Below are 8,241 nucleotides of genomic sequence, written 5' to 3' on the forward strand. Positions count from 1 at the left end.
TCTGTGCACCGCCAGTGGCACAGAGGCCATGAAATAATCGCAAATGCTAGCTTATTGCTAGCTTTTGCGATTATTTTCCCCAATCTGCCACCTTCACGCCAGTGGGGCGTGAAGGGGGGGCGCGGCCGGCCGAGCGGCGCTGCGTATTTTTCTACGCCAGGCCCTGCCTGGCGTAGGATAGATGTTGCGCAACTGGCAGCCCGATACATCAAGAGACAGAAGCCTCTTCATGTATCGGGCTGCGAATTTGCAGCGGCGGGGCTATCATACGCTGGCGCACGAGCGCCAGCGTGTGATAAATATCCCCCAATGTGTTTATATTTTAGGATTGTAGTCTGAATTGAATCCCTCTGGTGCACCGGTGTAATGTCCTGCCAGATTATTACCTAAGAAGCCTTTCATTAATGACAAAATCTTTGCACATCTTTATACCTTATCCATATCAATTTCAGATTGAAAATGTAAGAAATATATTAACATGAAAACAAATATTTTGACAACAGTCTTACTGGTGTTTGAACACATGGAATGTAACAATCTGTAGTTTTGATGTTTGATTCCAAATGTGTTGACAGACGTTTCCTCCTGTATAGATGGACTACGGTAATACAAAATTTGCCCATTATTGACAGCTGAATGTATTATTACTAATCAGCATTCATCTTTTGCAGGTTTTTGCTGATTCCAGTTCCCAGTATTCCCACGAGTCCATCTTTTGAGGAATTGCTTAATATAGCATACTTGATTTAATTAGTGCCACTACATCAGGAACTAACACAGGTATTTCCTCTAACAAGATTTTCAGGCACATGAGGATTCCTTGACGACTGAAGGCATGAAACTCTTGTCATCTTCCTGTTCTTGTCATCATCATCATAATTTCACAATTATTTATGATACAATGTTATAAAATAATAATGGTATTTTAAACCCTGAACGACTTGGCCCGTTTTTGTTTTTCCATTTTTCACTCCCTACCATGAAAATCTATAACTTTTTTACTTTTACATGCAAAGAGCTGTGTGACGGCTGTGTAACAAATTGCACTTCATATTGATGGTATTTAATATTTTATGCCATGTACTGGGAAGCGGGAAAAAAAATTCCAAATTGGTGAAAAAACGCATATGCGCCATTTTCTTGTGGGCTTGGATTTTACGGCTTTCACTGTTTACTTTATTCTTTAGGTCGGTTCGATCACGGGGATACCAAATTTGTATAGGTTTTATAATGTTTTTATACATTTACAAAAATTAAAACTTCCTGTACAAACCTTCTTTTTTTATTTTGCCATCTTCTGGCGCTAATAACTTTTTCTTATTTTGGTATACAAGGCTGTGGGTGGTGTCATTTTTTGCAACTTTTGATGATGTTTTCAATGATTTTATTTTTAGGACTGTACAGCCATTTGATCACTTTTTATAGATTTTTTTAATATTTTTCAAAACGGCAAAAAAGTGCCATTTTCAAATTCAGGGGCTATTTTCCATTACATGGTTAAACGCTGTGAAAAAACTTTATTATATTTTAACCCCTTCCTACTCTGCAGCAGATATATCCGCCGCAGAGCTGATGCCGGCTCAGCTCTGGATCGGAGCATAACCGGCATTGGGATACTCAGGGTGTCGGCTTTAACTAACGGCTTTAACTAACACCCCTGGTCGTAGTGGTCGGCTCGGATCGCCGGTGTTTAACCTGTCAAACATGCCTTCCGGGGGTCTTTCCCCCACGATTGATACCCCGCCCCGTGCCGTCTTTGGGGGGGCGCGGATCAAGACCCCAGACTTTCCTGCAGCCACTGCCTGAAAGAGGGCATCTCTGACGTCATCTTAAAGACACAGGGGCACATTTACTAAGGGTCCGCAGCCGCGAATCTGTCGGGTTTTTCCCGAATATTTCCGCTTTGCGCTGTATTTCACGGGATTGTGGCGCACGCGATCGATTTTTGGCGCAATCGCGCCGACTTTCGCGCGACAGAAATCGGGGGGCGTGGCCACCGGACAACCCGAAGGATTCGGAAAAACCGCAGAATTTAAAAAGCCATTTGTGTCGCAAGATCAAGCACTCACATACACCAGAAAAAAGCAAGTGAACTCCGGCGGACCTCGGCGCAGCAGCGACACCTGGTGAATATCGGCGCACAGACCTTAGTGAATCCCGGCAGAACCCGAATCAGCGTTGGAGGACCCGCCGCTGGATCGCGACTGGACCGGGTAAGTAAATGTGCCCCACAGTGTCAGCCTATGCATGTGGATAGGCTGACACTGCTAGTACCCTGCAATACATCAGTATTGCAGACTATTATCATGAACAAGCAATTAGATGATTGCTTGTTCATGTCCCACAGTGGAAATAGTAAAAATGTTTTTCAATAAAAAATAAAGCTATAAATCAATAAAAAGGCCCATAATCTCCATAACATATAAAGAGACATATAACGCAACAAACAGTCTAAATCATAACACAAACCTCACATATATAGTAACACCATGTCCGTAGAACAACAACCCGTAGAATAAAAGTAAAAAATTATTGAACCCACACGATGAACACCGCTAAAAAAACTTTTAAAAACCCACCAAAAATTATGATTTTTATCTATTGAATCCCACAAAAATGAAATAAAAAGTGAACAGACGAATATATATACTCCAGAAATATACTATTGCAAAGTACAACACATCCCGCAAAAAACAAGCCATCAACCATAGCCAAAAAAGTAAAAATGTTATGCCACTTGGAAGATGGTGATGCACAAATGAAATTTTTTTCCCCACATTAGCATTTTATTTGGCAAATTTAGTAAAACATAAGAAATCGTATCAACCCATAGAATAAAGATAACATGATTAGGCTATAAGGTGAACACCAAAAAAAAAGTAAAAATCCAGTACAGAATTGTTGCTTTTCTACTCCTGCCCTCTAAAAAATGTTCCAAAATTTTCAACAGTAGGGGATACAACCCCAAAATGGTAATACAGGAAAAAGCATCTCATTCCGCAAAAAAAATGCTGTCACATGGCCCCAATAATGAAAAAGCTAATTTTTTATAGCCTACAAAAGGGGCCAATGAGAAAACTAAAATACTGGCAGCTGCAGGACGCTCCTTCCCTTCTGCGCCTCGCCGTGCACCCATAAAACAAGAAACAGCCACAAGTGGGAGGTCTCTGTACTCGGGAGACATTGCAGAACAAATTGTAAGGTGGGTTTCCTCTTTTTATCTTTTAGAAATGTGTAAATTTTAGGGCTAAATGAACGTATAACCGACAAAATTTGACTAAATTTCACCTCCATTTTGATTAAATTACTATGAAGGGGTTAACAATCTTCCTAGAAGCTATTTCTAATAGGTTGCAGGTGCAGATTTGAAAATGGGTTGATTATATAGGGGTTTTTTATGTTAAATATGTAAAATTTCATTCAAAACAGTATTTATCCCCAAAATAGTCAATTCTGAAAATACGGATAACCGATATTCGATTTGTAAGCCGCGTGACATCAAAATAAATTATCCAGACATTTTAAAAATGAAAATTTATGAAATGTAAAGTAGACGTATAGGAAATGTTATTCAGCAACTTATTTAGATGATCAATCTATCTGCCTGAAAACGTAATGATTTCAAATTTCACAAATTTTTCAAAAAAATTCTACATTTTTCTTTTTTTTGTAAATAAACGCAAAACTCAACAGCCAAAATTTCCCACTAAAATGAAGTACAACATGTGGGGGAAAAACAATCTCAGAATCGTTTTGATAAGTAACAGTGTTTAAAAGTTATAACCATATAAAGCGAAGAATACAAAAAGTGGGGCTGAGCCTTAAGCTATAAACTGGCTGCGTCCTTAAGGGGTTAATAGATCGGGCCTTTTGGGAATACTGTTTATTTATATGACTTCTAGGGAAAGGGGAGTGAATAGAATTTTTAGGGGTTTTTTAATATCATTTTTTAAACTTTCTTTTATTTTTACTATTTTCAGACCCTCTATGGTATTTTAACCCTAGGTTGTCTGATTGATCCTACCATATACTGCCGTACTACAGTATGGCAGTATATGGGGATTTTCCTCCTCATTCATTACAATGCGCAAATCGCACATTGTAATGAATAGGTTAAATCCAGATAGCCTCAAGTCTTGGGATGCGCCTCCATCTCTAGGAATCTGCCAGCAGCTCTGCCGGCAGCAATGGGCGGGTTAACCGCAAAGACTTACCTGCTATGAGCCCTCTCAAAGCATCCGCAACCAACATGTGCTGTACTATTACGACACATGTCGGGAAGTGGTTAAAGGAAATCTACCAACAAAATCAAGCAAGATAAGCCAGGAACACTTACTCATAGATCCAGGCACTGTGACAGTGATGATCTTTGTATATTTCGTATCCATGGCTTCCTTCCTTCTAATTTTGCTAATGAACCTAAAAAGCTCTAGAGGTCTCCCTCTACACCTCCCCGCTCTCTCTCTACCTGCCCTGGTGGCTCATTAGTATAATTTTAAAAGTTGATTTTAGAAGGAAGCTATGGATAACATATATAAGAAGATTACCACAGTCATGGAGCCTGGTGTCCCTAATTTATCATACTTGATTTTTATGGTAGATTTCCTTTAAATGTATGATCTATTAGAAAAAAGAAGGATATGTTCACACAAACAAATTTGCTGTACAAATCACTGAATTGGGGACTCCAGCCTTCTGTAACGTTTGGAATGCTGTTAAAACCTCACTAATTTGAGCTTTGTGTATTTGTGTGCTTAAACAAGTAAAATAAAATTATTTGGCATATCCATAGCATTATGTGAGGAGGGCAGGGACTCAGGGAATGAAGGCCACATGACCTTTACTCTCAGATAGGTAAGTGGATAAACTATAAATGTCTAATATGAAAAAATCTATGAATTATTTTAAAACAAAAATATAACCACATAGATAACATTTTATTTTATTTATATTTTTATTGTTGTGAATAGATAATATATATGTGTTACAATATCTTACAAATAATCTATAAATTATTGCCTTTTTAAAATGAAATGTGAGGGTATCGGAAGCTAAACTATATACTAAAAATTTGGAGCGAAAATTCTGATACAACACACACATAAAAATTTTTGATACAATATACTGAACAAAATATTGCTTTGTAAATATTGCCAAAATTGACAAAAGAAGTTGACTTGAATTTTATTGAAGCTTTAAACTCAGTTTGCATTATTTTAAGTATTGCTGAAAGAATTTCTAAGCAAGTGGAGTTGACACCTGTTTGACATCAGTTTCTATCACTTTTCATCTGTTTTTCTAGCAGCTAGTGCCACGAATAACAAGAATAAAGATAATCATGAATCTTAATTATAAAGAGATCTGATGAAAATTGTTCACTTTGATATCAGACTGGGTCTTTTAGAAACTATTAGAACTTGTTGATTTGTCTGTTATGATCTGCGTATTTAAATACTGTAAAATATAGGAAGCCTTACCTGTTTATAATACAATGATAAATGTAGTGATCTTACTTCATCTAACTTTTGGAGCTCTGTTTGTGAATTGTTTTAAATCCCTTTAGTTCCAGCACCAACAGTTCACCCGAAGTCAATGTAAAAATACATACAACTAATCTTCTCCTATTACTACACAGTCAAAAAATCATATCTGCTGCATGAATGCTATAGTATACCATTGTACAGTATGTTGCTTGTTGCTCAAGAAAATGAAAAATATAAGATGGAAAATTAACTATTAGCTTCTTTAAAAAAATCTTCCCAATAATACCAATGACCTCAATTTGGCAACACAAATGCTATGCTGAGAATTATATGATCCAGGTTTTTTACTGTTAAACCAATTCGGCCACAAACATACATAAGTCTGTTACCTAGGGATGAGCAGCACCTGCAGACAGCGCCCTCCTGCATGGTCATTACGGATCTCAGGACCCTGCTGAGTGATCCAAAGGATGAGATGTTTCACATCTTGAAGGACTCTGACTTGTAGAATGAAATGATCTGTCACTGTTTGATTATCTGCCAACAATTGTTAAGCTAATATATCCATCTTCTTACCGGTAATCCGTAAATGAGATGAGAATCATATGAGGATTTGATATATTTTCCATCCAGTAGCACAGATGATAAAAGCAAATGTGGCAGCAGCTATTAGTAGAAGCAGCAGCAGCGCAGGGTTCAGTGAACAAAAGCTGGAGCACAACTGAAGCAAGACCAAAGGCAGCTGAGTGATACATTAGCAAAAAATTAAGCTGAAATTGGCCACTAGAGGGCTAGGAAGCTGCAACTGTCAAAGATAGAATCAGGCTGAGAAGGAGAAGGTGTTAGCAGGATTTCTGGCACATGTGAGGATATATCTCATCCTGTGTAAGGCTATGCCCTTCATTGTCCCAAGGACAGACATGACACAATATTGCAAGACCCAGAAAGTGGTGATAAGTGTAAAGATGACCAACAGAGCATCATGTAGTAATGAGCTAAATACAAAAATGGTTGAAAACTGCTCTTACATTTTGATATCCAGGGACAAGGGGTTAAATGCACAGATAATAGTATTTCAGCTCATTTTCAGATTGTAAACTATCCATAGTATAAATATAAAAACCATGATTAATAATTGTGTCTTCAGTACAGGTAGAATTAAAGGGGTATTCCCGTTTCAGCAAATTAATGTTATTGTATGAATTACAAAAAGTTATCCCATTTTCCAATATACTTTCTGAATCAATTCCTCATGGTTTTCTAGATCTCTTTCCCGCTATAGAAAGCTCTGATGTTTACTTCCAGTGGACAGAAATCTTACCATGGTCACAGGTGCACGGCTCATTACAACCCACAGCTCTGATTACTGTCTGATACTATCTGTGCACCTGTGTGACCATGTTAAGATTTCTGTCCACTCAAAGTAAACATAGAAGCTTTCTATAGCAGAACAGCAAGCAGAGATCTAGGAAACCATGAGGAATGGATACAGAAAATATATTAGAAAGTTGTATAACTTTCTATAATAAAAACAATTAAATTAATTTGTTGAAATGGGACATCCCCTTTAACTTGACTCCCAAAGATAACATGATATACTAAAAGGCAACACCTTGATACAGGATATAATCTTGAAGAGTCCCCTCTATTAAAATCTTCCATCTTTTCCACATAGAGAGAAGGTACACATATCATCCCCAAAGTTGATGTTGGGGCCCCTCCATATGCACTATTTTGTTTTGAAATTGCTCCTACCATTCTGCGCTTTTTAGACTATACATTATTTGGTATGTGTTGTAAATTTGCCGTCAAATCTACCATCATAATCAAGCATGGATAAACCAGGGACACTTACTCTTAGATCCACTGTGACTATAGAAATTGTTCAAAAATATTTGACACATATATTTTTAGTTTTGATCCAATATGGATTTCATGAGATATTCGCAGTAGTTCAGAGGTAGTAGCTGCATAACACAAGTGATACCTCAAAGTACTGCCGTCGGTGCTGGCACCGATGGCAACAGTTAGCCTGTTAAGCAGTGCTGATGGGCGCCGCCATCTTGGATTGCTGGTCAGCACCCACCGTAACATCATCAGAGGGTGCAGATGAGTTGCCATGGCAGTCTACAGTCTGATAGAGCCGATGGCAGGCTATTAAAGATCAGCAATAAAATTACAATACACTACAAGACAGTAGTATTGTAGTATATAGTATTAGTAATCAGAGCATCCAGAGGAAAAGTACCCTAGCGGGTTTGAAATAATAGAAAAAAAAAGTTTAACCCCCTTTCCCTAGACCACATATAAAAATAAACAGTAAAATTCATAAACATGTTAGGTATTGCCACATCCCAAAATCAAAAAGATTATTCCCGACTGTGAACACCATAATGGAAAATACTGCCCTGAATTGACACTTTTTTTGCCATTTTTCCATTCATAAATATTTTTATTAAAAAATGATCAAATGTTCATATAGGTCACGAATTGATATAAATTAAAACGTCAGGAGTTACCACAAAAACAGAGGAACGTACACTGTTTTTGTGGTACCTCCAGTTTATTGGCCTCAAAATTTTGCCAAAATGGCAAAAAAAAAATTGTACAAAATATTGGAATGTTTTAAAATCTACTAAAAACTAATAAAACATATATAAATTTGGTATCCCTGTGATCGTACCAAGCCGAAGAATAAAGAGTTGTCATTTGGAGCACACAAAGAAAGCTGTAAAAACCGAGTCCACAAGAAAACCCT

The 8,241-nt window shown here is 37.5% G+C and overlaps 1 protein-coding gene across 2 annotated transcripts in view; it reads right to left on the minus strand.

Moving 5' to 3' along the window:
- The window catches only part of HTR1E (5-hydroxytryptamine receptor 1E), a 97,492-nt gene extending 91,275 nt beyond the window's left edge, over nucleotides 1-6,217 (minus strand). Inside the window, exons 1-2 of one of the 2 annotated variants that reach the window (XM_072141999.1) lie at nucleotides 6,060-6,217; nucleotides 5,873-5,980 (exon numbers count right to left, since the gene is read on the minus strand). The gene's annotated coding sequence lies outside the window, so the exon portion shown is untranslated. The remainder of the gene's footprint in view (nucleotides 1-5,872; nucleotides 5,981-6,059) is intronic. The other variant, XM_072142001.1, reaches the window with a different exon arrangement.
- Between the last annotated feature and the right edge of the window lie 2,024 nt (nucleotides 6,218-8,241).

The sequence above is a fragment of the Engystomops pustulosus genome, chromosome 3 (assembly GCF_040894005.1).
Source record: "Engystomops pustulosus chromosome 3, aEngPut4.maternal, whole genome shotgun sequence".
NCBI lineage: Eukaryota > Metazoa > Chordata > Amphibia > Anura > Leptodactylidae > Engystomops > Engystomops pustulosus.